Source organism: Rhinopithecus roxellana, chromosome 15 (assembly GCF_007565055.1).
Source record: "Rhinopithecus roxellana isolate Shanxi Qingling chromosome 15, ASM756505v1, whole genome shotgun sequence".
Classification (NCBI taxonomy): domain Eukaryota; kingdom Metazoa; phylum Chordata; class Mammalia; order Primates; family Cercopithecidae; genus Rhinopithecus; species Rhinopithecus roxellana.
In genome coordinates, this window is record NC_044563.1 from 55,084,427 (window position 1) to 55,095,793 (window position 11,367).

Genomic DNA, 11,367 nt, shown 5'->3' on the forward strand with positions numbered 1-11,367 from the left:
TAGGGAAATGAAAATCAAAACCACAATGAAATACCACCTCCCACCTTTTGGCTTTTATAAAAAACACAAAAGTATGATATCTTACAAAAAAAATGACAAAAGATATGTCTTTTATAAAAAATACTTTAAAAAAAATTTTTTTTTTTTGATACGGAGTCTCGCTCTGCCGCCCAGGCTGGAGTGCTGTGGCGCAATCTCGGCTGACTGCAACCTCTCCTTCCCAGGTTCAAGTCATTCTCCTGCCTCAGCGTCCCAAGTAGCTGGGATTACAGGCATGTGCCACCATGCCTGGCTAATTTTTGTATTTTTAGTAGAGATGGCGTTTCACCATTTGGCCAGGCTGGTCTCGAACTCCTGACCTCAGGTGATTCACCTGCCTTGGCCTCTCAAAGTGCTGGGATTACAGGCATGAGCCACTCACTGTGCCTGACTTAAATCTTTTTACAAAAGATACATCTTTTATAAAAAAGACAAAAGATAAGTGTGGGCGAGGATATGGAGAAAAGGAAACCCTTGTACAGTGTTGGTGGGAATGTAAATTAGTACAGCCATTATGGAAAACAGTACAGAGGTTTCTCAAAAAATTAAAAATGAAACTACCATATGATCCAGCAATCCCACTACTGGGTATAAATCCAAAGGAAATGAAGTCAGTATGCTGAAGACATATCTGCACTCCCATGTTCACTGCAGCACTATTCACAGTAGCCAAGATATGGAATTAACCTAAGAGTCCATCAATGGATGAATGGGTAAAGAAAATGTGGTATATACATACAATGTAATCTAATTCAGCTATAAAAATAAGGAAATCTCATCACTTGTGACATGGATAAACCTGGAAGACAATATGCTAAGTGAAATAAGCCAGACACAGAAAGACAAATCCCACATGATCTTACTCATATGTGGAATTTTTTAAAAGTTGAACTCATAGAAGCAGAAAGCAGAAGGGTGGTTAACAGGGACTGAGGGGTGAGGGTGGGGAGGGAGGTTGCAGAGATGTCAAAGGACACAAAATTTCAGTTAGATTAAGAGGAGTAAGTTCAAGAGATCTATAAGTTCAAAAGATTGATTGCAACATGGTGACCATAATTAATAGCAATAGATTATACTCTTGAAGATTGCTAGAAGTAGACTTTTGGTTTTTTGGAGTCTCACTCTGTTGCCCAGGCTGGAGTGCAGTAGTGCAATCTTGGCTCACTGCAACCTCCCTCTAACGGATTCAAGCGATTCACCTGCCTCAGCCTCCCAAGCAGCTGGGATTACAGGTGCCCACCACCAGACCCGGATAATTTTTGTAGTTTTAGTAGAGATGGGGTTTCACCATGTTGGCCAGGCTGGTCTCAAGCTCCTGACCTCCTCAAGCTCCTGATCTGCCTGCCTCGGCCTCCCAAAGTGCTGGGATTCCAGGTGTGAGCCACCACTCCTGGCCGAGAGCAGATTTTGAGTGTTCTCAGGACAAAAAAGTATGTGAGGTAATGCGTGTGATAATTAACTTGATTTAGCCATTCCACAATGTATACGCATTTCAAAATATTACGTTGTACATGATAAACATATACAATTTTTATCTGTTAAAAAGATCTATTTTTTTTTTAGACAAGCAAAGCCAGCAAAATTCATCTACAGTGAACAGAAAGCAGGACTTGGCTATCTTGGGGGTAGAGACTGGAAGGGGTGTGAGAGAGCTTCTGGGGTTCTGGTAAAACTACTTCTTGATCTGGGTGGTGTTTACATGGGTGTGGTCCCTGTGCAAATCCACTGAACTCTATACTTATGACCTATGCACCTATCTGTAGATCAGTTAATACACTTCAGTAAAACGGTAAACAAAAGGACTGGCTGAATGTGGTGACCCAGGTCCCAGCAGATCAGGACCCTTCACAGCTGTAGTCCTGTCCAGCTGGACACCACATACCCAGGGGGGCTGACCTAGGGGGAAGGGAGGCAGAGTGGGAAAGTGCCCCAGGCTGGGTCCGAGCACTAGACTTTGTCACACGCAGGCTGTGTGACCTTCTGCGAGCCTCCACTTCTCTGATCTCAGCCTCCTCCTCTAGCTCTCAGGACACTTGCGGGCTTGATACTCAGAGTGTCTCAACACTTGGAGCAGTCCACAAGAAGTTCCTACAGGTGTGTGGCACCCCAACACCCCAACCAAGCACACACCTGCAAGGTTTCCTCTGCACCTGAGAAGGGGAGACGCCAGCCAGAGACCATTCCTAGGGGGAAGTTTTCAGCCCTGAGGAGGGTGGCATCGTGCTCAGAAAAAAAGGGGAGGGAAGGGGTGTGGGGCAGGGATCATGGATGAGGCTGCAGAGGATCCCACCAGAGGCCCCAGGATGCCAGGTGCAGGAGTCTGGCTTCATCCTAAGGTGATGGGGAGTGTGGAACGGTGCTGAGCAGGGGAAGGACTTGGTCATGGCTGTCTCGGGGAGCCCCATCTGGCTGCCACATGGAAAACGGACTGGAAAAGGACAAGACTAGACCAGATACACCATAAGAACGTCCACAGGACTTGGACTGGCAGGCTCACATGTGGACGTGGAGGGGCTGGGTTCCAGGGCCAAGTGGGAGAGAGCCTCAACTCTTTCTGGTGGCCAGCCAGTGGTGGGGGTGAAGGAAAAACACAGGAATGCCTACTGGGGGTCCTTCTCCTGTGCCCCACTGCCCCATACCCCACACTGGTGCCTGGCAGAGTGGGTATCACCCAGTGCCGGCCGAAGGAGCCAGTGACACCCTCACCCATTCCCTGCCAATCAAAGCCCCCTTTCCCCTACCTCCCTTCCTCAACCTCTTCTCCCCTCTCAAGGGAAGACACCCCCCCACCACTGCCCTTTGCCATATGAACAGGGGAGGGCTGAACAGTTGGGGCTTCATCATTCAGGGGACACAGTAAATTCCAACCTGCACATCTTTCCTGATGCCCGATCTGGGCTGGCGCTGAGCTGGCTGATGAGGAAGAGGCTGGGGGAAATGGTGGTGGCCTTCTGAGATGGAGCCTGAGCAGGGCCCGAAGGATAGGCCAGAATCAGCAAGGGCATAGCAGGGCAGGATGCGGCACAGGGAGAGGGAAAAGGTGGGAGGGCACGGGGTGGGTGGAGCCTGGGGGGGAGTTGGCAGGACCAGCTCTGCAGGGCTGGGGATGCCAGGCAGAGGGGCATTGGCACTTACTGAGGCACAGGGGAGCCAGGGGCAAGACTAAAGGTCAGATGCTGATGCAGTGACCCAGGACTGGAAATGCCCTGGCTTGAGCCATAGCAAGGAGGGCCAGAAGCCAGAGGGGACTGGAAAGGGCAGAAACTCCATTTGGTGGCTGCCTGGTTATTTGTGGTTTTGATTCTGTTAATGTATTTATCCCCTTCTATCCCATACCCCATCCTCCATGTGCTCCCTAAGTCACCACCTAATGAGATGCTTAAAGCGTGTGTCTCTTTGTCCTTTCGTGGGTGTACTGTGACCTCCCAGGCCACTGTCTCTCTGACGTGCCATGTGCTGAGGAATGGATGGCAGGGTGGGGAGGGAGAATGTGCTGTGGAGGGACAGCCAGGCTCAGAGCCACCTCAGGCTCTCAGCCCCTGGGCCACCCAGAGCTCTGGGCTCCTGGGTTCTGGTGCCAGAGCCAAGGCAGCCAGGCCCAGTGAGTCACTCCAGCCACCACCAGGAGAGCTGGCACCAGGGCTGGGAAATCCTGTCTTTCTTCTCCCCTCCTCTTCCCTTATCGTTTCTGTGTACAATCCATTCTCCACCCGGCTGCTGAGTGATCTTTCTAACATAAATCCCACCAGGCCGCTCCCCTGCTAGGAGACACAGAGGGCCTTGTGGGCAGGGTCAAGCGTGTACAGGGCATGGGGTCTCCAGCTGGTCCTGGGGGAATGGTGGTCCTGCAGCCGTGATGTCCCCCGGCGGTGCATGTGAGGGCTGTGCTGGCTGCAGGCCTGGCTCTGTGTGATCGTGACTGAGTCACAGCCCTCACCCTGCAGCTGTTCATCTGGGAATGGGCTCCCGCCCAGGGTGCTGTGAGCAGGAGGGAGTGTAGGAACAGCAGGAGCCACTGTTGTAAACAGCATCTGTAAGCAAGTGGCCAGGGGAGAGGAGCTTCTGAAAGGGTGTTCCAGGTCAGGGGTTCCTGCAGGCCTTGGGCAGGACAGGAAGAAGCCAAGGACCTGGCCACACTTGTGGAGGTGGAAACTGCTGGGCAGGGGGCAGCCCCAGGCCCAGTCTCGGGTGAGCAGCTCACCACAGTTTGAACACTGAAAGAACCGCATCCGGGAAACCCATAGTCCCAGGCAACCCAGTGCGGTGGCCACCCTACCTCGGGGCTCCCAGTCCAGCACCAGGTCCTGCAAAGAAAGTACTGAGAGCGGCAGATGCAGCTGGGTGTCCCTGTGCAGGACATTCTCTCTCACCCGGGGTGGGGTGGGGGCTGTGTGCTCGCTCAGTCCCCACAGGGGAGACAACCTAACAAAATGGGACTTGATCAGGTCACTGAAGCCACATCTGCCTCACTGTGCTGTGTGAGCCCAGGCAAGCCCCTGCCCTGTCTGGCCACAGGCTCTAGCCATTGAGTGGCAGGGAGGGGAACACTACACACTATTTTCCAGTCTGGCGGGTTTCTCACCAGGACAGCCCTTTTCTCCACTTCCTGCACAGGCAGTCCTAGACTCGAGTCCCGAGACCTGTCTCCAAGACTCAAGGTGTGAAGACTGGGGAGACAGTGCCCACTTCCCACTTTGGGAAACTGAAGTGTGCCATTCCTCAGCGCAAGCTCCTGCACAACCTCAGAAAGGAGCTGTGCTGTTCTCATTACACAAATGGGAGACAGAGGCTCTGAGGGGAAAGAGGACATTCAGGGCAGAGGCACGAACCTGTCCCATGTCAAAGTCCTGCTTGGCCTGCCCACCACCCCTCCCTCGGGCAGTGACCCACTCTCCAGCCCTGGGTGTCCTGTTCAGGTGTGTCCCCCGTTCCAGCTTTACTCACACACCTTCCCTGTGCCTGACCAAAGGGCAGTGAGGAGTGAGATGGGAATCTGTCCTAGAGGTCGGCCTGGTGAAGGCGAGAAGCAGAGACCTCGGTACAAGGCGGGGAGACCTGCTCTCCCAGGGAGGATTCGTTCACACCAGGCAGGGACGGCTGCATGGAGGAAGTAGCCTCCAAGTGGGATCTCAAAGGGTAGATTGGGATTTCAAGAGATGGAGAAGGTGGAAGGTTTGGGGGAGGAAAGATTTTTCTGGAGGAAGAAATCATTTAGGCAGGTCTGGAGGACAGAGTGCAGGGGAGAGGGAAGAGGAAGTAGAGAAAAATTGCCACAGCTGGGTTGCGGCTGGCCCTGAAAGCCAGGCTAAGAACTCAGGCACGAGAGGGGGTGCGATGATGTATGAGAAGGTCAAAGGGAAAGGAGGCCCAGGATGTAGGTGGGGAGGCCAGGCTATAGACAGGCCCCTGAGAGAGAAGCAGGGCCCAGCATGGTGTGGCCTTGGCCATGGGGATGGAAAGGAGACCCACACAGGGGCAGGTCCGCAGCAGGCAGGCCGGAGCTCTGGGGTTTAGCTAGGGTTCTTCCTGAGGTGCCAGGGGGCTTATCCCCTCCTGCAATGGCAGACCATGTCTCTGGGCGAGCAGCACTTCCAGGCCCCCTGCACTGCTCTAAGTCACTTCCTATTCCTAACTATGGCAGCCTAGAATGCCAACGCCTGCTCCCCATACCCAGGCAGAGGGCGAACCAGAGCCCCAAGATGTCAGGCTGGGCAACATCCTGTCCACAAACCCATCTTCAGATGGGGAGACTGAGGCCAGCGAGGAGCAAAGCAGTTAACCTCTTTGTGCTTCAGAATTCTCATCTGTAAAATAAATGTATTTTCTGCTCTACTGGCCCAGCCTGTTCACCTGACCCTACATACCAGACAGGACTTGGCCGTAATAGGCCTTGGTATTCTCAACTGTAAAGTGGGACCCCCAGCCCCATCCCCTTGTAGGGTGATGGTGAGCATCAAATGACCCTGCAAAGCACTGGGCTTCTTGTGTGAATGTCTGAAATGAGCTGCACTCCACCCTGAAAGGCCCAGCACGCTGTCAAATGCAGGCAGGGTCCAGACACCGGGGCCACCCATGCAGCCATGCCAGGGATGCCCTTCCTCCAAACATCCCTGAACTCTGGCTACCAGGGGCTCAGGCTGGACACTGGGGCCAGGGCTACAGCAGCGCCCAGCCTCCAAGGCTCCCAGGCTGGAGGGGAGACAGACATTGTGAGTGACCTCCTGGGTAACAGGACTGTGACTGGGGAAGCCAGCCTCGGTGGGCACTGGGGTGGCGGCGGGAGCTGGGAATGGTGCCTGCAGTGGTGCTGCAGTCAGCTCCTGGGGTGGGCTGAATGATGGCCCCAAAGATACTCCCAGCCGGATCCCTAAACCTGTGAATGACACCTTGTATGGCACAGGGGACTCTGCAGATGTGATTAAGGACTTTGAGACGAGGAGACGATCTTGGCTTATCTGGGTGGGCCCTGAATGTAATCACAAGTGTCCCTACAAGAGGGAGGTGGAGGGGATCTGCCCAGAAGAGGAAAGAGCAGTGAGACAGAAGCAGAGACTGGGGCAATGTTGCCAGCAGGAACGCCAGCAGCCACCCGAGGCTGGAAGAGGCGGGGAACGGACTCTCCCCAGGATCCCACAGAAGAAGCCAGCCTGGATTTTAGCCCCATTAGACTCATGGGGGACTTCTCACCTCCGAAACTGTAAGAGCGTATATCTGTGTTGCTTTCAGTCACCAAGTGTGGCAATTTGTCACAACAGCGATAGGAAAGGAATATGCTCTTGAACGATGCTGTTCCTGAAGAATAGCTAATGGGAGTCGGGGGGGTCACGGGGCCCCACCCGCCTCTCCTGCCCGGAGAAGCCCATGAGGGGAATGAAGTTCCTACACCTTGAGTTGCTCCGCTGTACAACAAAGTGACCCCACGCCAGTTCCTTAGTTCCTGCTGTGAGTAACATATCACTTGGGTCTCACCTCACTCCGACTAGCAGAAGTTATACAGCAGCAGAGGGTACTGGCTGAGCAGGGGCTGGCCGGGCAAGGCAGGTGAGTCAAGCCAATGGGCTCCCAGCCTTCTGTCCACCATCCCGCAGGGCACATCCTGACAGTGAAGGGCAGCTGGGGACCAGTGGATGGGCTTTGGTGTGCTCCGGTCACCAGCCCCTTCTCCCACATGGCCACTGTGGGAGAAAACCACAGCAAAAACCCACAGGCCACTGCAGCCTCAGCTGTCGCCAACCCAGACCCCTATCCCTGCGAAAGCTCAGGTCCCTGGAAGCACACGTGCAAACAACCAGAATGGGGAGCAGTAACCCAGGCCCTTGCGGGTAAGCACACATTGTCCACAGCTTCCCCTTCCAAGCCTGAGGCTGGCCTCCTAAGACATCCAGATTCCAACCGCAAAGGGACCTGGCCCCTTTGCCTTGGGTAAGCAGGGAAAGGCAAGGCCCGAGGCCACAGGCAAGTGAGCAGCTCTGCCTGCACTGAAGCAAGGCAATCCCAGGGCATCTCCACCAGCCCGGAGGAGGGCTCAGAGTGTGCAGCAGGAAGCCCAACTCTCAGGACCATGGTGAGCCCAGTAAAGTTTTGAGTAGGGACCAGGGATGGAGAGGCAGAAGAGCTCTCTGAGGGCACTCAAGGGGTGCCTGGGAGGGGCTCTGAAGGCACTCAAAACACTTGAATAGATGGGGACAGAGACAGGGCGGGTGAAAAGCCCAGCTGCAGAGAGACTGCTGCCAGCTGCCCAGGAGGCTGCTGGGGAGGGGTGGGGGGTGTTGCAGATCCTGCTCGTTGCAGCTGGGGGAGCCAAGGGCCCGCTGCTGGGCTTTCTGTTCAACCTTCACATGCTGTACTCTAGGGTGCTCCCGGCTGCTCAGCCCTTGCCTCTCCTCAGGCGCTAGAAGCTTTCAGGGGAAGCCAGGGGACTTGGTCAGGCAGATAGAGACCACTCCCGTAAGCAGTCCCCTCACCCACTAAATCCAAGAGAGGCTTCCACTTCAATAGGAGAGGCCTGTTTGCTTCCACCCTTCTTCTCCCAAAGTCAGCCCCTCATCCCCAGGGAGGGAACTAAGTGATGCTGATTGCCAGCTGCTATTAGTAATAATGGCTATCAGACACCATGTACTTAGAAAGATGCGTTCAGTGACATGATCTAAGTTCATCTTCATCTTCCCCCAGTCCCTGTGAATAGGCAACATTTATCCCCATTCCGCACATAAGAAAACTGAGACAGAAAAGGGAAGTTCTCCGCCTCAAGGTCATAGGCAAGTAGGAAGGTACAGAGATGGTCTCAGCCAAGAGAAAGATCAGACACATGATTTAGGCCCTGCAGGTAGGAGAGGATACCCACTGAGGGTGCAAGAGGCCTCCTGTTTGGGACCAGGACTCCAGGGCTGATCTGAGAGCCTGCCAGGAAAGCAGGCAGAGACAGTGCTGGCCTGGGAGCAGTGTCCCAGATGTAACCCACAAAAACCCACAGGCATCTCACAACCAACCTGTCCAATAGTCCACTTGTCAATTTACTCCCAACCTGCCCCACCCGCAATGGTGGTCCCCATCTCACAGGGGCAGCACCACCTACCTTCCCCTAGTACTGGGGCCCTGTGTAGCCTCTGGGCACCTCCTGCCCCCAGCACCCCTGCTCTGGGAACCTTTATCAGGGCCCCTCCTCCCCTGCCAAGGCTAACCCTGGGTGGGGAGCAGAGGAGAGCAGAAGGGAGGGCCCTCTCCCTGCTTTGACCTCCTCCTTACAGGCCTCGACAGAAGCCCACCCACTACACAGCCAAAGGTGACCCTTCTTGGACACACATCTGACCTATCTCATCCACAATCCACCCCACCAGCATTCATTTTCACACTGCCAGGCCTTTACTCATGCTGTTCCTTGGGGCTGCGATGCCCTGCCTTTTCTTTTCTGCTTAGTGGACTTCTTTGAGACCCAGCCCCAACGAATCTGCAAGTGAACTCATCCCCAACTTCTAGGCACCCAACAGTCCCTGTCTTGTGCTTCCAGCACTGGGTACAACTCTGGGCAGGGCCTTATCTGTGGACCCACTGCCTGTCTTGTCAGAAGGGAGGCTCCTCAGGGCAAAGACCGTGCCTCTGTGCGCTAGCAACTAGCCTGGCCTGGCCTGCAGCAGCAGCGGGGGCCCACCACACCCTGCCCAGGAGGCAAAGGCAGCCAGACCACCGCATCCCAAAGGCAGCCAGACCACCCCACTGCCGGACCCTGGGGACAGGAGCAAGGACCAGCCCGAGGACCCTGGGAGGTGTCAATCCTTGTGGAACACACTGGTTCCTCCAGAAGGCCTCAGACTCACCGAGTTGGCTGAGTCTCACCCTTAAGCCCCTCTCTTCCAAGAAGTCTGCCCAGATTTCTCTTTCCCCTGAGTCCTGGGATAGTCGCCCTCAGTACTTTTCTCTCCAAACCACGGGTGCAGGGAGGAGACTCTGGGATGAGAGCCAGGTGGATCCGGGTTCAAATTCTGGCTCAGCAGCCCTGAGAGGGCAGCTGACTTTGTCTCTCTGTGCCCCACTCTGCTCATCTGTATGGAACTTGGGGATGAATCCCACCATATGAAATGACTGGGAGAGAGAACGTCGCACCTGTTAATGATCTTTGGTCCTACTTCACCTCTGGTCCCTAGGCCAGTCTTCTGAGACCCCCCCCAACCCAGAGGAACAGAGGTGGGAACTCTGAGGTCTGAGAAATCAAAGATCTATTCCCTCCCAGACCACTCTCCCACACTCCCGCAATACACACTCCCGCAACACACACACACACACACACACACACACACACACACACGTGTGCGCCCGCCCTGCAGTCAAAGAGAAAAGCCCCCATTCAACCAGGGAGGAGTGCCAAGAAGCGGATAGGCTGGGGCAGCAGGAGCCTCGGCCCTGCCCCTTTCCCAAGCCTGGGTGGGGTAGTACCCAGAAGGGGTTGGTGGATAGCGGGGATAAAAGGGGGGGTTAAGGAGGGAACAGAAGAGGGGAACTGTAAGGAAGATGAGAGGAAGGGACAGTCTAGCCCCGGGTGTTAGGCGCTTCCAGCGCGTCCGCACTAGGAAAACGACTCAGAGACACCCAGAGGGAGGTGAAAAAAAGACTCCTCGCCGGGGGTGGGGGTGGGGACGAGCCCAGGGAGCCCAGGCGGATAGTCCAGGACCCCGCCCCGCAGCCAGCGCTCACTTCCTTTCCCGCCGGGGCCGCGGGAGATGCAGCCCCCTCCACCGATTCGTGGTACCGAAGAACGCACTGGCTCGCGCTGCATCCGCACACGCCCCCCCCGAAACACACACACAGACACACAGAAGCACACGCCTCCCTCCGCGCGCCTCCTACCGGCCGCGCCACCGCGGGTCCAGCCGGGTTCCCGGGATGCAGGGCACGGCGCGGGAGCTGGAGCGGAGGCTGCAGGCGCCCCGCGTAGCGGCCTCGGGTTCTGGCCCGAGATCCAGCTGGGACTGGCCTAGGGCGGGGGCTGGCGCTCTCATTCCCCGGGTTCGGCCAGCCGTGCCCGGCTCCGCCCCGCCCCGCCCACGGCCTCTGCCCATTCGCCCGTGGCGAGCCGGAGGCGTGGTCTCCCGTGGGACGGAGAGGGCGGGCCGAGGGCTCGGTGCGCGCATGCGCACTGGCGCCGCGGGTTGCAGCTCAGAGGAGAGGTCATGGTTCCAGCCCGGATGTTGAAGGGGGGCTTTGGGGCCCCTAGCGGCACCCACAACCTTTACCGACTCGGTCGGGCCTTCTGTCTCCCTCCTTCCCAGCCTATGTGCCTGCGGTTGGGTGCATCCCGGTGGGCAGCCTCCCAAGGGCTGGCTGCACCGCGAGGGATAGGGCCAGGGCGTGGGTTCAGCTCCCCGAGGGCGGGCCGCGGCTGACTTGGAGCTGGCGTCTAGTACCGAGGGCCCGCAAGGGCCAGGGTGCCTGCCAGAACCAGGACTTGGTGGTCAGCGCCCCTCCCTTTCCGAACTCCACCTTCACATCCATCCCAAGTGTTCGGACGGAGAAGAGGGAGCCCAGGCCCCTATGAGCCGCAGATGGCCTCTGTCAGATGGGAAAACTGACCCCGGCCTGAGCACTTAACCCGGTGCTGCGATGGGCTTCCGGGCTCATGTTTGACTCTCTCTCCGTGACTGGCTCCCGGAATGCCCTGGGATGGCACCGAGCCTCGGTTTCCTGATCTGTAAAATGGGGACTGTAATCTCTGCCCATCCCAGGCCGTTTGGGGAATCCGATAGAGAAGGTTTAGGGGTGACTAGTTCTTGCCTACAGTAGGGACTCAGGGGTGCCACCGTCCCCCACCCTGAGTCAGCAGGACAGATGCCCGTC

General features: G+C 56.3%; 1 protein-coding gene across 3 annotated transcripts in view; it reads right to left on the minus strand.

The window, feature by feature from the left end:
• Positions 1–10,568, minus strand: part of CAPN5 (calpain 5) — a 57,105-nt gene extending 46,537 nt beyond the window's left edge. For all 3 annotated transcript variants that reach the window (XR_004053657.1, XR_004053658.1, XM_010366768.2), the window contains exon 1: positions 10,381–10,568. The gene's annotated coding sequence lies outside the window, so the exon portion shown is untranslated. The remainder of the gene's footprint in view (positions 1–10,380) is intronic.
• Positions 10,569–11,367: the final 799 nt, after the last annotated feature.